At 40.4% G+C, this 21,451-nt stretch overlaps 1 protein-coding gene across 4 annotated transcripts in view; it reads right to left on the reverse strand.

The window, feature by feature from the left end:
- FBXW7 (F-box and WD repeat domain containing 7) overlaps positions 1 to 21,451 on the reverse strand; it is a 341,368-nt gene that overhangs the window by 148,420 nt on the left and 171,497 nt on the right. The gene's annotated exons all lie outside the window — the stretch shown is intronic.

Consider the following 21,451-nt stretch of genomic DNA (forward strand, 5'->3'; position numbering starts at 1 on the left):
GGAGCCAGTTACATCGCAGTTTCGAAAAGCTGCAGGCCTGCGCTATTCTGTTTGTGACGTGATCTTTCTGAAATGGGGTTAAATTCTCCAGCAAAATGCCACCAGAATCTTATCACTGCCCCATTGATTTCAATGGTGAGCAGCGGTGGAGGAGCGGCGAGTTTACCAGTCAAAAGAAGCTTCTGGCAGGACTTTATCTGATGCCCTGCCAGCGCACAACTCCAGCGTGAAAGGAGCCGCTTTTTTCAGGAGCTATACAGGCGCCATCTTTAGCGCTGTAGCATCTGAAAAACGCTGGCAGTGTTAAAGGGGTATTGGCAACAAAACTCTGCCACACTAGACAGCCAGGCAGATGACAAAAGTACTTTTCTGTCACCCATCCACCTCCTGCCTGAATTCGTAACCAAAAAGTGTAGATATGCAGTGATAAGCTAATCAGGTCATGCAACAAGTCTGTCAGTGTCCAAGTTGGCCTAGGGCTACAATGGCGAGTATATCTCTGCTACTAGGGGTCAGTTCTCTCATTATAATCAAAAAGATTTTAGTGTGCTGCAAATAAACTGACAGCAAATAAGTAGTCCGACATATCAAAAAAATAAAAAAGAAGATTTATTCACCGGTGTGGTGCAAGCCCAAATGTTCCAATGCTAAATTTATTCTAATGACTTGTGGACTGAGCACCTTTCAAAGCTAGCTTTTCTATGCAACATCCCATTAAAAATCGGGAGACTAAAGGCCCAGCTTCAGGTCTGGACAAAGTGAAGAAGGGTCAAGGTGCCCAAAGACATTACAGGATGTTGGCTCAATTGAGTTAATCTCAGTTCAGGAAATTATCATATTATTAGTAATAGTATACAGGATTTATATAGCGCCAACAGTTTGCGCAGCTCTTTACGTTAGGAAAGACAATAGTTACAAAACTATTCTATTTTTGTAAGCCATCCCTGTTCCCTCACCATGCTTTTTGGGGAAGGACAGTGGAAGTGACAGTAACCAGGGAATTCTCCCAGTCAATCTCTACTATTTACAATAAGACATCAACACCTCGGCATTCCATAAATACATATATCATCTGATGCAAACTGCATGAGTACAAGCAATCTCTACAGTATTTCAAACAAGTCTAAACCACTGTGATGATACAGTACTTCACATAGATACTCATACAATACAGCTCCAATGAATACACAGCTACCAGCAGACCTTTTAAATCCTTTGGGGAGATAAAAAGGAGACCTCTAGTGGTTATAAAGTGAAAACATAAAAACTGCTTACTCATTGCGACTATGGACGGAATCATAATATGTCAATAGAAAATATATGCATAATCCCTTTCAGCAGCACAAACTGTCATCTTGCTGCTTTGAGAATACACATGAGCTGTGAATACAGTGCAAACACTAAACTATCTTTTACATATTAAATATTCGATTTGATACAAGCCTCAAAGATAGGTTCAAACTAGAATTGCTTTCTTTAGCTGTCTGTCATCTTGGACTTGAACAGAACATTTCAGCACACTGGGACAATCCTACCAATACTATTTGGAGAAAAATGCTGCCAATAACTGAGAGGAGTTATCAAATCTTCACTGTATTTTCTGGTACCCTATATACTACCAAGACCATGAATCATACATACAAGCATGTCATTAACTATATTCCTGAATAGAAAGAATAGCATCAGATGTGTTACTCAACAAGTATTCATCTCGATAAACCTATTCTCCATTCCATTCTATTGCTATCTAATGACAGACAGGGACTTAAAATGACAATTGGAGGGTATCCACACCTCTAAACACGTACAACACTTACATGATCCCTGTATGCAAAACATCTGCCAGCACTGCAGGAAACGTCCCGTTCTTACAGTAATCTTTGTAGAGCACTCAGCCAGTGCCATAAAAGATGACACTGCCAAAAATATATAAATAGCACACACACACACTAGTATATTTTATAATTATTAATTATAAAATATACTAGTGTGTGTGTGTGCTATTTATATATTTTTGGCAGTGCCATTTTATGGCACTGGCTGAGTGCTCTACAAAGATTGCTGTAAGTATATTTTATAATTAATATATATATATTTATATATATATATATATATATATATATATATATATATATATATATATATATATATATATATATATATATATATATATATATATATATATATATACACACATACACACATGCATACTGTATCTCACAAAAGTGAGTACACCCCTCACTTTTTTTTGTAAATATTATATCTTTTCATGTGACAACACTGAAGAAATTTAAAACGTGTGAGGTGAGAGGCTGGGGGAAACAAGGGGTGCATGTAAAGCACTGAAAGGCAAAGGAAGAGGGAACACCATACTGATTGCTCACATTGCATGAATACCATCAATTGCTAAACGGACTGCACATTTTTGGAGTGGACTGTTTACACACTGGTTTCACTTTGCACTGGATATTTAATGTTTACATATAATTTTAAAATATTCTTTTAAGTGCCGTAATGTGATTTTGCACTATTTTACACTGCTGCATGGACTTTGCATTTGATATATATATACACATTTCTAGTATATTATTATCTTTGGTACATTTTAATTTTTAAGCACTGGTTATTCAATAATTTTTCAGAATTATGGCAGTAATATGTTAGGCGATTTTTCACTATTTACACTGCTGCATGCATTTTTGCAACTGAGATAATTTTTATTTTGTTATTGTTGATGCACTTTATCATTCATGTCATATTGATATTTTATGCAATTTTATTGCCTTTATTAGTTTGGCTATTTTTTCACAATTTGATACACTGGATGTATTCACATAATTTTATTTATATAATTTTTTATTTACAAATGTATTTATTTAGTAAAACCACTTTGTAGTATTAATCTAATTAGCGCCACATAAAACACCCCCTGTAACTGAAGAAATTACACTTCGATACAAAGTAGTCAGTGTACAGCTTGTATAACAGTGTCAATTTGCTGTCCCCTCAAAATAACTCAAAACACAGCCATTAAATGTCTAAACCGCTGGCAACAAAAGTCAGTACACCCCTTAAGTGAAAATGTCCAAATTGGGTGCAAAGTGTCACTATTTTGTGTGGTCACCATTATATTCCAGCACTGCCTTAACCCCCATGGGCATGGAGTCCACCAGAGCTTCACAGGTTGCCACTGGAGTTCTCTTCCAATCCTCCATGACGACATCACGGAGCTGGTGGATGTTAGAGACCTTGCGCTCCTCCACCTTCTGTTTGAGGATGCCCCACAGATGCTCAATAGGGTTTAGGTCTGGGAACTTGCTTGGCCAGTCCATCACCTTTACCCTCAGTTTCTGCAGTGGTCGTCTTGGAGATTTGTTTTAGGGTCGTTATGTTAGAAAACTGCCTTGCTGTCCAGTCGCCAAGGGAGGAGATAATGCTCTGCTTCAGTATTTAACAGTACATGTTGCCATTCATGGTTCCCTCAATGAACTGTAGCTCCCCAGTGCTGGTAGCACTCATGCAGCCCCAGACCATGACACTCCCTCCACCATGCTTGACTGTAGGCAAAATATATTTGTCTTTGTACTCCTCACTTGGCCACACATGCTTGACACCATCGGAACCAAATACGTTTATATTGGTCTCATCAGACCACAGGACGGATGTGCGTCATCTTTAGAAGAGGCTTCCTTCTGGGACAACAATCATGTAGGCCAATTTGATGCAGTGTGTGGCGTACTGTCTGAGCTCTGACAGGCTGACCCCCCCCACCCCTTCAACCTCTGCAGCAATGCTGGCAGCAGGCATACATCTATTTCCTAGAGACAACCTCTGGATAGGATGCTTAGCACGTGCACTCAACTTCTTTGGTCAACCATGGCGAGGCCTGTTCTGAGTGGAATCTGTCCTGTCAGACCGATGGACGGTCTTGGCCACCATGCTGCAGCTCAGTTTCAGGGTCTTGGCAATCTTCTTTTAGCCTAGGCCATCTTTATGTAGAGCAACAATTCTTTTTTCAGATCCTTAGAGAGAGTTTTCTTTGCCATTAGGTGCCATGTTGAACTTTCAGTGACCAGTAGGAGAGATAGAGAGAAACACCAAATTTAACACACCTGCTCCCCATTCACACCTGAGACCTTGTAACACTAACGAGTCACATGACACTGGTGAGGGGAAAATGGCTAATTGGGCCCAATTTGGACATTTTCACTTAAGGGTGTACACACTTTTGCTGCCAACGGTTAAGACGTTAATGGCTGTGTGTTGAGTTATTTTGAGGGGACAGCAAATTCACACTGTTATACAAGCTTTTACACTCACTACTTTACATTGTGGCAAAGTGCCATCTCTTCAGTGTTGTCATATTAAAAGATATAAAATATTTACAAAAATGTGAGGGGTGTACTCACTATTGTGAGATACTGTACATACATACACATACACAGGTCTCATAAATTAACTTTTTGTTGATATTTTTATTTTATTTCAGTAACTCAATTCAAAAAGTGAAACTCCTATTTTATATAAATGTGTTACACATGGAGCGTTATATTTCAAACATTTACGTCTTTTAATTTGGATGATTATGGCCGTCACGGACTTTGGGCTGCAGGAGAACTCTGTGTTATGTGTTCTTAAGTTATCCAGAGCTGGTCACTAATTGCTTCGGTCGCTGGCCTGGTCACACAACTTGGCAATTAGAGTTGCCTTGGACTTGTTTGCTGGTGTTCTATCCCCTTGATTCCAGCAGATCCTAGAATGTGCTTCGCTTAAGGCTGGTGTAGCAAAGATCCATCTGACAAGGTCCCATTTGTGGTTTGGATGTTCCAGGCACAAGAAAGCATCCCAAAGCTGCCAACCAAATGTGACGGACTCCGAACACCCTGTTGGGTATTTACGCCAAGAAGCGGCTTCCCAAGTCCTGGAACACGAGACCAATGGATCTGGCTATAGAAACCCCAAGAAAAAGACAACACCAGTCTTGGAGTACACCAGAAAATGTATGTTTAGAAACACACTGAAATTATACGGCAAACCATTAGATAAGGGCTACTCCAATTATCTCAAACAAAGGCCACCTTATAATAACAATGACCTCAGACAGTCGGGCTCCATCCCATAGGACTAACTTGCTTAAGAAGCCACAAGCAATTAGTAACCAGCTCTGAATAACTTAACAACACATTATAACAGAGTTCTCCAGGCCATGGTTCTCCTGCAGTCCAAAGTCTGTGACAATGGCTTACAGCTAGTAAAAACCCTAAATTCAGTATATCGTAAAATTGGAATATTAAAGAAGACTAATAAAAAAAAATATATTTTTAATACACAAATGTTGGCTTATTAAAAAGTATGTCCATGTACAGCATAGTATGCACTCAATTCTTGGTCAGGGCTCATTTTGCATGAATTACTGCATTAATGAGGCTTCGCATGAAGGCAATCAGTCTGTAGCACTGCTAAGGAGTTAAAGCCCAGGTTGCTTTAATAGGAGCCTTTAGCTGGTCTACATTGTTGGATCTGGTGTCCCATCTGACTCCTGACAATACCCCACAGATTCTCTATGGGGTTTAGGTCAGACAGGTTTTCTGGCCAATTAAGCACAGTAATGCCATGATCATTAAACCAGTTATTGGTACTTTTGGCAGTGTGAGCAGATACCAAGTCCGGCTGTTAATCCAAATTGTTTCTCCACAAAGCTGGTCAACAGGGGGAAGCAAAGTGCTCTAGAATTTCCTGGTAGAGGGCTGCACCGACTTTGGACTTGATAAAACACAATGGACCAACACCAGCAGATCACATGGCTCCCTAAATCATCACTAACTGTGGAAAATGTGAAATTTCATTTGGAAATCAAGGTCCAAGAGTGGAGAGGCACAGAATCCAAGTTGTATGAGGTCCTGTGTGAAGTTTCCACAGTCCGTAATGATTTGGGGAGGCATGTCATCCGCTGGTGTTGGTCCATTGTGCTTTATCAAGTCCACAGTCACGGCAGACCACCACAAGGAAATAGCAGAACACGTCATGCTTCACCTCGGCTGACCAGCTTTATAGAAATGCTCATTTCCTTGTCCAGCAGGACTTGGCACCTGCCCACACTGCGAAAAGTACTAATAACTGGTTTAATGATCATGGTAACACTGTTTGATTGACCAGAAAACTTGCCTGACCTAAACCCCATAGAGAATCTGTGGGGTATTGTCAAGAGGAAGATGAGACACACCAGATCCAACAATAGACACAAGCCAAGGCCCTATCAAAGCGGCCTAGACTTTCCACAACAGGCTGATTGTCTCCATGCCACGCCGCATTGATGCGGTAATTCATGAAAAAGGAGCCCTGACCAAGTATTGCGTGCATACTATACTGTACATGGACACACTTTTCAGTAAGCCAACATTTCTGTATTAAAAAAATCCTTTAATTGGTCTTATGTAATATTCTACTTTTCTGAGATAATGAATTTTTGGTTTACACTCGCTGTAAGCCATAATCATCAAAATGAAAAGAAACACTTGAAATATATCACTCTGTGTGTAAAGCATCTATATAAAAATATGACTCACTTTTTGAATTGAATTACTGAAATAAATTAAACTTTTTGAGGATATCCAATTTCTTTTGGGAGGCACCTGAATAAATATTTTAGGGAACAAACTTTCTACTTCTTTTATACGTATGCTATGACATAGGGAAACAGACTTCTGGGTATTATAATTTCAGAACTGTTCTAAATCCAAATTGTATAGATCCTTCCTGCACCTGGTGCAGCTCTGTCCATTCAGCTGATAGCAGGCAATAGTCTGCTATTAGCCAACTCTGGGTCAGAGGAGCACAAAAGTAAATGTACACCTGTTACTCTAAAGGGAATTACAGCCAAAAAACACTTTGGCCTTCGCTTTAGTAAGTTAAATGTTTATTCAACACTAAATTGATAATCAGAATTTCAGCCAAAAAAAAAAAACAAGATAAAGTATAGCTTGTTAAAAGATTTAATAGCAAAATCAGCTTTAGCTGCAATATTCAGTTTCAAGCGAGAGATTTTCCTTGCAGTATGTATATCTGCCACTAGGTGTCTTTAGTCTAATAGCCACCTAATAGCCAAACTCATTCAACCCACCTCCTCTGGGCATGTGGAACCAGAATTCAAGACAAATAATGTTTCAGGCTACTGTTTAGGCACAACTAACATTTCAAAGTGTTTCCTATAACATAGAAAATTTTGCCCTCTTTCGGTTAAAGAGGAGTTTCATCCAAAAGTGGAACTTCTGCTTTAAGCACTCCTTGTCCCCTTACATGCCACATTTGGCATGTAATTTCACCCCACCTGGGGTACCTGGTTTTGACAGGTAGTTCCTGTCCCACTTCCTCCTTCTGTTGCTTGGCCATCTAGGTGACTTCTCCTTTGCCCCAGGTGGCCCCTCCCTCTCTGCAATCTTCTGGGACAGACAGGTCAAAGGTCCAAGAAGACTGCCTGGGCTCTAGAAGAGCGCAGCGCGGCTCACGCCTGGCTGTGAAGCCACAATCTGTCACAGATGGGCACCCACAGTAGTAATGCTGGCGCCGCAGAGAGGAGGGGGAGAGGAGCGAGGCTTTGGGTGCCCACATTGCTGGACGGTGGGACCAAAAGTGGGACACTTTTTGTAGCTGCTGACTTTTTTTTTTTTTCAGTTTGGTAAAAGACTAGAACTCCTCTTTGAGGTCCACTTTAATCAGGATAACAATGAATTGGGGTCTTCACATGGGTCATGCGACCGGCTGTGTAGTGTAGAAAATGTGTGTAAATTAAAAGATTGGCTGTACAGAATTAGCAACCTTTTGGTAGGTGTAACAGTACGCAAATATGCATTTCAACTGTGCATTTAGCCATTTTCCTGGAGTTTTTCTTTAAATGCATTCTTCGTTATTTCCTGTAGCTGCAAAAAGCTTTGAAACAAAATCATAAAACTCTCTTCATATATTACTAAAAAGAATTATACTACTCATGTATTTTATTTGAAGCCATTTGTATATTATGACATTTTCAAATAAATGAACAATATTAATTTCAGCATTTCACATGAAAGAAATACATTTCAAACTTGTTATGCTTTACTAGTGGCTTTAGTAGGAATTCCATAGCTTATTGGGTTCACTTGCTTTTGTATTGTCATTAAACGGGCAGAGCGAGTCACTACATATCATACAACACAGTACGTGTTTGACAGGTTGATTGCAAAGCTGAATTTCCACTAGTAAATTGAAATTCACCATATGCGTGTATTTCATTATTCATTAATGGATCATCTTGAAAGCAATCAGAGATCAGCAGACAAGCCTGCAGAAGTGTTTGATATTGGTTGTTTACAATACAGAAATGACATGCACACGCATAGATGTAGGTCACTCTGGACATACTTGAAAAGCCTTTTACTGATCTAAGCAGGCAGGAGCGTTTGGGCCAAGACACTGCATAGAATAAGAATATGGAAAGCTTGTAATCAAAAGAAATGGTGAGCAGGGGCTTTGGAATCAAACTATTTCGAAAAGATTCATTCCAATTTCCCAAGTAGTAGCAACTTCTTATGGCAGATCTGTGCAATTACTGTGCTGCTCACTGCTCTCCTAAGACCCCTTTCACACTGGGGCTTTTTTAAGGCACTTTAGCGATAAAAAAAACAAAAAAAAAAACCTGTAAAGTACATGAAAGAAGCCTCATCTGCAATCCTAATGTGAAAGCCAGAGTGCTTTCACACTGAGGCGCTGCACTGGCAGGGTGTCAAAGAAAGTGCTGCAAGCAGCTTCTTTGCAGTGCTGCAGGGGTCTAAGGGTCCACTGGCAAGGAATAAAAGCTGTTCCTGAGGACCTGCAGGCAAGAAAACTATCAAGATGGCCATCTCCTCACAGAAACAGTGTGGGGCTTGGCATGGTAAGCTAGCAAAAGGGTAAAGGTTAGAAAGTGACCACATCCAATACTATAGACTAGTACTTAGTCTTCTTTGGGCACAGCTTCCAGAGTTGAGAATCACAAAAAGGAGGGTTTTCTGCCTAATAAAAGGTAAAAGCAGGTAGATTGTGTTGTGTGTTCTAAAGCAAACCATTTAAAAGGTTGACGGTTCACTTTAAAAAACACACAATACCTAAAAAACAACTGATAAAGCACCTGCATAGTGCGGTCTAGGGCTGAAACTACTAATCGATTAATCGATAGTACAAAAATAGCAAATAATCGCTACTGTAAATACCACTTTCACAGTTCTACAGTTAAAAAAAATTAACTCCTTACAGTAGTGATTATCTGCTTTTTGTTGTAGTATAAAAGGACTACTTTTAGTTTTTTTTCCTTTTAACTCCTCTAAACATCTTAGAACTGGTTCACATCTCTGTGTTTTTGGTGCTTTTTGCAGAAACGCACTACAGTTCATTTACATGGTTTCCTATAGGGCACGTTCACATCTATGCTTTTTCCAGCCTCTGCTGTGTATTTGGAAACGGTCAGGGACTATTTTTTAACTCAAAACAATGCTTTTTTGGTTCAATGTACTTCAATGGAGACGCTGCAGAAATGCATATAATGGGTTTTGCAGCAATTTGTGTTTTTTTACCTGTCCAACAACAAATGGGCCAAAAAAATGCAAAAACTCAAATGACAGCAAAATCACATGAGCAAAAATCAAAACGAACAGCAAAAAGCACTGCAGAAACAGAACAAAAGCAAACTGCATACCAAGCCTTATGCTGGCCACACGGATCAATTTTCAGAGGAAAAATTCTTTGTACATTTGCTGAAAGAATGTTGTTTTGAAATTTTCACTTGTTTTTAACATTCTGTTTTTAAAATGAATATAATTACTGAACGAAAACCGTACACTGTCTGAAAATTCCTTTCACCAAGCAGTTTTCTATTTCCCCATTTTTCCATCACTGTGGTTGAAAATGAACATCGATTTGACCCCACTAACGATTAGAAAATTCAAAAAACGTTCTTAAAATAAATTTTTTTGTGTGGGAATATCTCCTCTAATAGTATATACAGCAGGGCTCGACAAAACCCAGGCGCCAGGTCGCATTTGCGACTAGAATTAGTGACCTGGTGCCTGGGGCAGCACAGCTGGGGGTATCCTGTCTCTGTGGACCCCCCCCCCCCCCCCCGGCATGACCGCGTCGGGCAACGCCGCCACCGGCAATTGAGGCCGTGGCTTTCAGGCCTTCTGCGGTCCTATGGTTCCTTCTGGAATCTGGCGCACTCTTGTGGTGGCCATTGGTATGACAACCAGCAATGCTAATAGCCTTCCCCTGCCTGCATATCTACTTCCCTTTACTTAGAACCCCTAAACATTATAATATATTTTTTATTCTAACACTCTAGAGAATAAAATGGTGGTCGTTGCAATACTGCCTGTCACGCCGTATTTGCTTAGCAGACTTTTTGGGGGAAAATAATTTATTTAATAAAAAAATAAGACAACAGTAAAGTTAGCCCATTTTTTTTTATATTGTGAAAGATAATGTTACGCCAAGTAAATTGATAACCAACATGTCACGCTTCAAAATTGCGCCCGCTCATGGAATGGCGACAAACTTTTACCCTTTAAAATCTCCATAGGCTACGTTAAAAAAATTCTACAGGTTGCACGTTTAGAGTTACAGAGGAGGTCTAGGGCTACAATTATTGCTCTCGCTCTACCGATCACGGCGATACCTCACATGTGTGGTTTGAACACCGCTTTCATATGCGGGCGCTACTCACATATGCGTTCGCTTCTGCACGCAAGCTTGGTGGGACAGCGCTATCTTCTCCTCACTCGTCTCCATATCAGGCCAGGGACAGGTCCGGATCGCCGTCACAGACCTGGCTTCTAACTTTTTTAACTGCCTCCTAGATTCCAAGCAAATTTGTCAAGCCCTGATATACAGTATATCTCTTCTGACTGTTGTTCTCAGTGGATTAGAGATTTTGCTGTCTAACCATATAATTGGTTATTTATATTTACCACTGCATAGAGATATTTAAGAATAAATTGCTTTTTTTTAACGTTACATATTAACTAAATTATACACCACACTTTTTTTTTTTTTAAAGGTTATTAACTGATTAATCGAAACAATAATCGGGAAACTAATCGATTATGAAAATAATCGTTAGTTGCAGCCCTAGTGCGGTCAACCCCTTAGCAGTCTATGCAGGCCATCACAACCAGTTAAGAGATATCTGGCTGCTATTGTTAATTGAACTTTGTCTCTTTACCTTGTAATGCTAAGTTTAACTTGACAGCTAGAACCCGGCGTCTAAAGACGTCCGTTTAGCCACGTTTACACGAGATATCAAAACGCATAAGTCACAGCCTATTGGAGGCAATGACACTGTTCCAATCGGTGCAACACTGATTTTGTGGCACCGCACCTTTTTGCAAAAGTAGTTCCTGCACTACTTTTGCCAATTTCAGGTGCAACTTCAATAGACATCTGTGCATGAAGCCACACAGGTGTCTATCAAGTAGCACCTAAAATCGCACTGACCTTGCTATTTGAAATAGTGCTACTTTTGCGCTCAATTGACGTGGGCGTGATTTCAAAGTAGCATCAATGTGAACCAGGGCTCGATGTCCGTTTACCAGCAGCAGTGTACATGAGGCCTAAATATGCCCATGTCTACAGAGGAAACTTTAAAAGTACTTTTTCATTAGGCCACACTGGGTAACAAGCATTGTTGTACACAGGAAGTCAAGCATTTATCATGCTAAAATGTCCATTTGGTGTCTTCTAATCGTGATACTTCATGTTATAGGTGACATTGACAGTACTGCCAGATTGTGAACTTTAATACTAAATCTAACTTTGCAAGACTGGCTGAGTAAGGCATTTTGAATTTAATTTCATTGATCAACCTCTTGATTGCTCAAGTAGCAGACAGCTGAGCAATAATGTAGAGAAATCCAATTCAAGGAGATTAATGGCCATCAACTCAATTCTGCCTTTAGGGGGAAATTATACAGTCCTGTGAGAATGATGCCCTATGCAAACAATAAAAACATGTATTTGACAATTACACCATTATTCTAAATTACTGTTCTAAAAAAAGCATTAAAGCATAAAAAAAACCACACACATTAAATAGAAATTAAAAAAAAAAGAAAGAAAAAAAAAAAAAAAAAAGAACACCAACACTATACTAGATGAGTACAGTTTACCAGGAAAATGCACCATTTTAATGCATGAACTGTCCATTCAATTTCATTTTGCGCCTTTTAAGAAGAAACACAAAATGTTTGAATAGAAATACACTAGCACCACCTTGTGTTCTTCTAAGGGAAGTAAGCTAAAACACAATTTCACTGCACATGTAAATGCAGTTCAGAACGATTATTATTAAGCTGGTTAATTAGATTTCTGGTTATGTATGTACCAATTAAATTTATTTTTTTTCATCCCATATAAACAGCCTACAAAAGGGTAATACATGAAAGAAATGAATATACAGCATATACCGCAAGAAAACAATGTGCCTGTTCAAAGCAAAAGAATAAACTTCTGCCCCGCCCCCCCCCCATCCCCCCATATCCCCCTCATCAATTTGGCATGAAGACTGAATACTACTACATACTACTGTATTTTCTGGCACTCATCCCCTATCATTGGTTATCAATAGAATCAGGGTAGACCAGCATGAAACACTTGTGTTAGAGGCAATAGCCACAGAGATGTGTCCATATGTGGAAGCTCCACAGTTTTCAGCACAGTCATTGGCCAGCGCCTCTCCATGCCATGTTTGTTAAAAGGCCTCAACTAACTATGCAGGGGTAATGTGCAAAAAATGCAGGGTTGAGTGTAAATGCAGGGTTGAGTGTCCTCTACCTGATCTAGTGTTTTACTTATTAATATGATCTTCTGTGAAAAAATGAATGCCCTCTCCCCTTCTCAGGTGCCCCCCCCCCCCCCACCCCTAACATTTTTGTAACATAATGCCTTAAATGATCCCACCCAGATAATTTTTTTTATTTAAGAAAAACTCCGGGATAGTAAAAGTTTGCACATTACCCCTGCATAGTTAGTTAAGCAAAACAGCTAAGGTGATTTCCATTCAAATCGCACACTGTGTACAAAACTCAAAGAATTTTCTCTATCCAGGAGGAGCTCTCTCTGAAGTGGCGACATCACTTCCTGCTGGGATTTGTAGTCTTATTATGTGGTGACAACCACTATCATGCCCTGGGAGTCTGAATGAGTGGCATCATGGGCGGGACTGTGGGCTGGAATTAGATGAATTAGACTTCAGGCTTGTCCAATCTACCAATGCTGTACAGTGAGTGGACCCACGAGTCTCCGACTTGTGGGTCTGATCCACTCACTGTACAGGAAAGTTAGAGGAACAAGCCAGGAGTCTGCCCACTGCAGCAAGAGTTCACTTTACTAAGACAGTAAACAGTCCTCAGACAATATATAGTCTGAATGGGCAGCAATGTGGACATGTCTGGGATGAATCAGACTGGGAGTGTCAGGCCATCATGCCCACCCATTGTTGCGAGCTGTGCGCTAATCACCTCACTGCATGTTTACTGAGAACTACAAAGGGGAATGTGCAAGAACGACGGCCAAAGGGATAGAGGGCACAGAGGTCACCGGTCTTATGAACAGGATATGAGGGGAACAGAGGGCCCCTAACAAAATAAAGGTGCAAAAAAGCTTTAGGCGTACTTTTTGAATCTTTTGTAAAGCCTTATGAAAACATTGGCAGATTTCTTTAAGAAATTAGGAAACTATTCCAATCTCTTGTCATGTTAATTTACGTCTTTAAATCAAGAAACCACGATAATCCACAAGGAGTTGCATTAGATAGCAATCACAACATGCTAGACTACTTTTAAACAGAATCTGATTTATATGGCACTTAAGCAGTATGATCATTTATAGTCATCATTAGCTTAACAAAAGGTCATGTTGATAATGCAAAACATTCAAGGGGCTGAAGGGCTAAATTGAATTATGGGAATGATGATTGCGCCGTCACAAAGTCAAGAGAAAGCGATTACACATTTCTGGTAACTGCAGCATCATTATGCCAAGTAGAGAACACTGGCAACATACATAGCCGCTGAAATTTTCTGGTTTTTCTTTCAAATTTTTCTTTTGCATTTCCCTGTTAAAGCTATATAAAAAGCAAAACAGATCTTGTTGGGTCACGCATGTTGATGATCATGCTGACTGGGCACCCCAAAAAAAGCTGTGCGAGTGGGCCCAGGACAGCCATGTTTAAAAATCAGTCAGCCATGACATTTCTATTTTAATGCCTGTTCACAATCGTGCGATGCGAGAACTCTGCGAATCCACCCGACACGCACGGCACTTCACACTGCCATATGCGAACTGCTGGGGAGTGTTATTATATGTCAACGACACCCCCATTTCAGCTCGCATATCATACTGAGAACTGACAGTTTGGACATGAATCAGATCACATATATGTGAACACACATGCGATCCGATTCTGGTCCGAACAGAAAAAAGGGTCCTGTGCGTGTTTGAACCAAATGTGGTGCGATATCAGCCACGGACAGACATCACATGTAATGTGAACGGCAGTGTGCTGCGAATTACATGTGATGTCTGGCATCGCACAAGTGTGAACCGGCCCATTTTTTTTTTTAGGAGGCAAGGCCATTTTGCATGAAGACCTTTGAAAACCCTTGGTGTCTTCCAGTGTCCACCTGAGGGACATAATCCCCTTACCTCTTTCCCTGCTCTTCTTTTCACTCCTATTCCTTTCTTTTTTTTTTTTTTTTTTTAATTAACACTCACCACCCTTTCAAACACCATCACACATCCCCATGCAAACCCTCCTCCCCTGCCCCCTACCCTCCATACACCCCTCTACTCTTTGTCTAGAACAGTGATTCTCAACTAGGGTTCCTCCAGAGGTTGCTAGGGGTTCCTCCAGCATTGGGCAATTTCTGCCTCTCAGATAAGTTCCCACTGACACCATTAATATTTTTAGCTATCTGTGAGGTGGTAATTCTTCCCAATGACCACAAGTGTAAGAACCATTCCTCTAACTGACCAACACACTAATGTATCATGAGTTGTAGAGTTCTAATTTTTAGCAGGGGTTCCCCGAGACAGGAGAGCTATTTCAAGGGTTCCTCTGTGACGAAAAGGTTGAAAAAGGCGGGTCTAGAATCTTCCCCTACATCTTCGCCTATAGCAAAAATGAAGAAAACAACCCAGGATATGTTCTATTCCCTCCTGATCCTTTCCAGATATAAGAGATCAGATTATACATGGTTTATTTTAACCACTTGCTTACTGGGCACTTAAACCCCTCTCCTGCCCAGACCAATTTTCAGCTTTCAGCGCTGATGCACTTTGAATGACAATTGCGCGGGCATACAACACTGTAACCAAATTAAATTTTTATAATTTTTTTCCCACAAATAAAGCTTTCTTTTGGTGGTATTTAATTACAGCTGGGAGTTTTATTTTTTGCTAAACAAACAAAAAAAGATGCAAAATAAAAAAAAATAAAAAAAATCATGTTTAATAGTTTGTTATAAAATTTTGCAAACAGGTCATTTCTCTCCTTCATTAAAGTGCGCTGATGAGGCGGCACTGATAGGCTGCACTGGTGGGCACTGATAGGCATAGTTAAGGCAGCACTAATAGGCACAGATAAGGTGGCACTGATAGGCACAGATAAGGCAGTACTGATGGGCACAGATAAGGCAGCACAGATGGGCACGGATGGGTGGCACTAAGGGGCACTGATAGGTACCACTGATAGATGGGCACTGATGGGCGGCAATGATGGGCACTGGTAGATGACACTGATGGGCACGGATATGTGGCACTGGGGTGCAGCACCATTGTTGAGGCAGATTGTGGGCACTGATGGGTGGCACTGTGGGCACTGCTGGGTGGCACTGGCAGGGGGCAGGTGGGCACTGGCAGGGCTGGCCGTGATCGGGACTGATGTCCCGATCACGGCCACCGGCGATCGGCTCTTTTTTTCTCCTCGCGCTGTCAGCACGAGGAGAAATAATAGCCGATTACCGGCTCCGTTGTATTACATGATCAGCTGTCATTGGCTGACAGCTGATCACATGGTAAGGGGTCGGGATCAACCCCTTGCTCGGATCCGTGATCAGGCGAGTCTCAGACTCGCCGATCACAGAGCAGGCCGCTCGTGCATGGGACGACGTCAATAGTCCCGGCAAAGGAGGTCAAATGACGGCTACAGCGCGGATCTCTAGTGGTTAATGAAAATATCCACAGGAAACCACTATTTCGTTCAAAAGTTTAATCATTCATTTCAAGACCACTTCCTAACTTACCTCGCTGTATACCACATTTTTGTACATTTCTCCCAGTTTTAGAAATTAAAAAAATAAGGAAAAAAGCTCCAAAATATTTTTATTATGTATTACACTTTATTCTAAGTTTAGGCTTCAAGAGACCAATGATCTCTGAGAACAGTGGGATATAAAAGTCATAACCAAATCATCCACCAGGGGTATTTTTTATTTTTTGGCTATAAGAATCATCATGCTTTTTTTGCACATTTTTCCTCCTGAAACGAGAAAGGAGTGCAGCCAGTGGCTCCAGGCACCATATTTTCTTAAACACAGTTTGATTAAGCATTTTGCTGTCTCCCACATACATGAGATCATCAGTCAGATTTGAAGACAATTGTCTCATGTGTATGGACAACCTACTGTTAGTATTAAGTTACTTACCCAGGAAAAGTGAATTCATGAAAAATGTCCTTAAAGAGGAAGTAAACCCTGATGAGTTTACTTCCTCTTTCATTCCCTGTAAAGATAAAGCATAATGGACTACTATGCAGTCACCGCTGTCCTCTGTAGTCCACTGCATCCATCTTCTCGGTGGGTCTCGCTGCTCCGCCGCTGTCATTTGGCGAAGCCGCGATGACGTCACTCCTGCGCATGCACACGGGAGCCGCCACTCGCAGCATATCACCGTTGACCAAGGCGCACTCAGTGTATGCGCCGTAGACAGCGGTGCCTGTCTTTCGGCAAATATCTCCTAAACCGTGTAGGTTTAGGAGATATTTCTTGGACCTACAGGTAAGCCTTAATCTAGGCTTACCTGTAGGTCAAAGTGTGTTGTAAGGGTTTACAACCACTTTAATGTGGTGCTTTGTGGTAATTATGCAAATTATTTGCTACCCAACACTGTTGTAGGAATCAAGAACAGCTTTCAAGATATTTTAGTTAAATGCTCTTTTTACTCTTCCTTTTAACCACTTAAGGACCGGGTCTTTTTTTGAGATTTGTTGCTTACAAGTTAAAAACAGTTTTTTTTTTTTTTGTTAGAAAATGACTTAGAACCCCCAAACATACATTTTTTTTCTAACACCCTAGAGCAGGGATAAGTCCCATCATGCCTCTGCCTCTGGGTGTCATACTTGTGGATGCAAGAGTCTTGCTATGCCTCATGGGACTTGTAGTTCTGCAACAGCTGGAGGTCCGCTAATTGCACATACCTACCCTAGAGACTAAAATGGCAGTCGTTGCAATACTTTGTCACACCGTATTTGCGCAGCGGTCTTACAATCACACTTTTTTTGGAAAAAAAATACACTTTTTTTTCCATTAAAAAACATGTCACGTTTCAAAATTGCGCCTGCCCGTGGAATGTCGACAAACTTAACCTTAAAAAATCTGAATAGGCAACGTTTAAAAAAATTCTACAGGTTGTATGTTTTAAGTTACAGAGGAGGTCTAGGGCTATAATTATTGCTCTCGTTCTACAGATCGCGGCGATACCTTTTATTTTCTTTTAAAACAAACAGTGTAAAAATATATGTGTCACTTTTATTCCCATTACAAGAAATGTAAACACCCCTTGTAGGAGAAAAAAAGCATGAAAGGAACTCTTAAATATGAGATCGGGGGTCAAAAAGACCTCAGATCTCATATTTACACTAAAACACAATAAAAAAAAAGAAAAAAAGAAAAAATGACCCGTTTTAACGTCGCTTTCTCCCTGTAATGTTATGGAGACGGGTGGGGGACATCTTCATCTCCACGCCCAGCAAGGGTAAAGATCATATTGCCTCCACCACTGCCGACGGCTCTGGTAAGCGGCGGAGGGCACCGAAGCATTATGGGAGGGGGTTGCCCTCTCCCACTACAGATAAAAGTGATCTCACAGCAAATACGCCGCAGAGACCACTCTTATCAGAAAGCGGTCCACTAGCCGAAGAAGAGGATACCGGGGCTATGTCAGCTAGCTACTGCCATAACAACTATATTCCTCGTCAAACAAAGCATGTGTATCGACAGGCGGCGGTTAACCCCGTCACTGCCAGTGACATTTTTACAGCAATTAATGCATTTTTATAGCATTGATCGCTGTATTAATGCTAATGGTCCCAAAAATGTGTCCCCCATAATGACGCAGTCACAAAATAGTAGATCGCCTCCCTTACTAGTGTAAAAAAAAAAAGAAAAAAAAATTGTAATAAAAAAAGCTATAAATCTATCCCCTATTTTGTAGATGCTATAACTTTTGCGCAAACCAATATACGCTTATTGCAATTTTTTTTGGACCAAAAAATGAAGAAGAATACATATTGGCCTAAACTGAGAAAAAATTTGCTTTTTTAAAAGAAATTGGGATATTATAGCAAAAAGTACAAGATATTGCATTTATTTTCAAAATTGTCGCTTTTTTTGTTCATAGCGCAAAAAATAAAAACTGCAGAGGCGAACAAATACCACCAAAAGAAAGCTCTATTTGTGTGAAAAAAGGACATCAATTTTGTTTGGGGACAAAGTCACAAATGCCCAACTGCTCCTAAACGTCAGTTTACCAGCATCAGTGTACATAAGGCCTAAAGCTAAGAGTACAGATTGCACGTCATTTACATGTTTTTGTATAGCTAGGGGAGATCAGCGAATGGATAAACACTGGCAGCACCCACAGATGGGGAGTCGGGGGGGAGGGGGTGTAAGTGGAGTCTTGGGTATAGTTCCAGGGGCCACAGAAAGTGATCAGATGGCTGTACAGCCACAAGACTGCTTTTTACTGAGCATAAGATGTCCTTCAAGGCTGAATGACACCCAGGAGGGAGAATCGCCATGGTGTGCCCTTCATTGACAGTGTACAATTAAAGTATGGCCAAAGCTTTTTTGGTCATACTTCCCTTCTGGGTAATAAGAGAGCACGTGTTTCTACACTCCTGTCACTCAAATTCAGCTGACGGGACACTGCAGTCATAAATGAGTACATATGTTTGTGCTTTTGCTATTCCACACTTCTTTAAGTCATGTCAACAACACAACAGAATGATGTAGTGTGCCATCAGAATACATTTTGTGTTGCATAACTTAATACTGTGCAACTTATAAGACTTTTGCCCAATTGCAGATAACAAGTTTTTGCAGCTATAATCCGTTCTGCCAATTTGGTTGTTTTTTAGATCTATGACTTGGTTCTGCTTCATAAACCCAGCTGTGTCCATTATGGGAGGTTTTCACTTTCATGGTTGAATTTAATTTGTTTTTTTATGTTAAAGTGGATCCTTTAGTTAAGTAAACCAATACCAAACAGTGAATATTTGCTATATTAGAAGAAAAATATAAAAATTTAAAATAATTTTGCATAAGCAGTAACCCTGATAAATGTACCCTTTCCCTTGAATTCCTCTTGAAAATAGTAGTGCACTTCCTGACATGTGGCTGTGCCTTGGCACTCCTGTAGTGTGAGATCATCTAAGGCTCTGCTGTTTGACTGCAAGGTCTAGTTATGTCACCACTTTGTTGCTCACTGTTCTCCTTGCCGAAAGAAATTCTGGAGAGCAAACTATATATTGGGAAAAGATCTTCCTGCTTCTGCGTCATACACTTTGCGTATCTATGCTTTTTGTATTACACATTATTTGCATGCATTCATTTACCTAAAGTGTTACTATTGTTGGTCTCCCACAATACACAGAACATGGAAATGCAATTTAGTAAATATAAACTTCTAAATACTGTTTCTCATCAGCAGTATATAGCAGTCATAACTTCTATCAGTGTCTGGTTAAAGCTTGTAGGAGGAGTTTTCATTCTACTTTGACTGCTGTCCTATGAGGCTGCAGGACCCCTGACCCTTTGTCTGGATTGGCCCTGTGCACTCTCCCAAGAAAAAAAAAACCTCTCTAGCAATACACACCAAACTGAGCATGTGCAGAGTGGCTCCAAAGGCACGGTCTTTGTAAGAAATGGATTGGAGACAGTGGAAGGGGCGGATCAAACAGCCTTCTTACACAATGCAGGAGGATTAAACGCCATAGATTCCACAGTAAGGACAACAAGCATGCTTTACTGCATATACAGACTGATTTTACGGTTGTGGGATTAGTAACACTTTAACTTTGGAAAAGAAAACCTAAAGCTAGGACACCTTTAAAGATGATTCAATAGGAATAGGAGGTGTGCCAGGGAACAACAAAAACTCCAAGTAGAAAACAGAATTGGGAATTAGGGAACGAAGATCCGATTGCAGGGAGTATACAAAAACCTATGTGCTAGGGGCTAGGGGCTAGCTCAGCTGACTCTACTCCACCAGTAACTAGAATCTGCCCTCCTTGGACTGAAAAGTTGTGGGACATTTATAAATCAGTGAATGTGACATTCGCCAAACATTTCCACAAGGTTAATCATTCCCTATAATCATTACCTATAATTTAAAAACACATGTGTCAGGTAGATTTACCAGCAGGCAATCCTGTATATATGCCCATATAGTGTGAAGCAATACAAAACTCAAGAAAACCTAAATAATTTTACATTCCGTTTCTGTATACACATATTCTGTTGACTACCTCTCCACCTAAAACTAGAAGGCTTCAATAAACGAATATCATATTGCTGTTAGTTGCAACATCTAGAATAGAAGCTGGGTGCTTCGATGAAATCAAGTACAAAATGGAGTTGGCAGACTCCGTGCCCTATGCCCATGTATAGTCATCGGCTTGATGGACGCTCAATATAACTAATACACGAGATGTACACAAGCTGAACAGAACGATCTCATAACCTAAATCATACTGCTGGCACCAAATTACTGCTTCTTTAACAAAAGCATTAGTTGGCCTCTGATGGATCCTACATTCGACCGGTGTGCCCCTGGAATAGTTCATGAAATTGCTCAACAGGCAAAAGAAGTGCGTAAGACTTTATAAGGAATTACTGACTGGCAGCCATATTTAAACCAAACCACAAATCTAGACTCAAAGAGAGATATTAACATAGCTGCTTATCAAATCAAATGTGTATTAAAAAACGTTAGCAAAAATCTTTAGGTCTGTTGTGTGACCAAATCAGCAGCTTGGGTTTTGTTCTGTCATTGGGCCAAATTGTGACCGTCTGCCCATTTCCTGTGCTGCAAACAGACTACTAATTTAGCAAATAAATTCAACTTAATGGGCGCAGAACTTGTTAGAAACATTCTTTAAACGTGTACGGAT

This window comes from Lithobates pipiens, unplaced genomic scaffold, assembly GCF_037356315.1.
Source record: "Lithobates pipiens isolate NorthernLeopardFrog02 unplaced genomic scaffold, aLitPip1_a1.2 Scaffold_13, whole genome shotgun sequence".
Lineage (NCBI taxonomy): Eukaryota > Metazoa > Chordata > Amphibia > Anura > Ranidae > Lithobates > Lithobates pipiens.